Source organism: Theobroma umbraticum, unplaced genomic scaffold (genome assembly GCF_002168275.2).
Source record: "Theobroma umbraticum cultivar Fairchild unplaced genomic scaffold, ASM216827v3 scaffold_81.0, whole genome shotgun sequence".
Classification (NCBI taxonomy): Eukaryota; Viridiplantae; Streptophyta; class Magnoliopsida; order Malvales; family Malvaceae; genus Theobroma; species Theobroma umbraticum.
Genome location: NW_018397268.1, coordinates 6,212,107 through 6,212,331, shown reverse-complemented (window position 1 = coordinate 6,212,331; position 225 = coordinate 6,212,107). Strand labels below are relative to the sequence as shown.

The 225-nt window shown below is 31.1% G+C and overlaps 1 long non-coding RNA gene across 1 annotated transcript in view; it reads right to left on the bottom strand.

The window, feature by feature from the left end:
• The window catches only part of LOC110425577 (uncharacterized), a 2,062-nt gene that overhangs the window by 1,679 nt on the left and 158 nt on the right, over window positions 1-225 (bottom strand). Inside the window, exon 2 of the long non-coding RNA XR_002446030.2 lies at window positions 152-217. This is a non-coding gene — a long non-coding RNA (uncharacterized LOC110425577). The remainder of the gene's footprint in view (window positions 1-151; window positions 218-225) is intronic.

Genomic DNA, 225 nt, shown 5'->3' with positions numbered 1-225 from the left:
TTATACTCATAAATGGCATCATATCAACCAACAATCCTTAACTAAATTTCATAGTTTTATCAACAATTTCTCACAAACATTTATCACACAATCTATAAACTTTAACTAACCCAAGTTTATACCACACAATATAGTCACTTTGCATGCTTACCTTTAGGTTTAAGATTGAATTTCCCAAATGTGATCCACAACTTCTTCACTTCTAAGATTACCTTTGCTGCCACA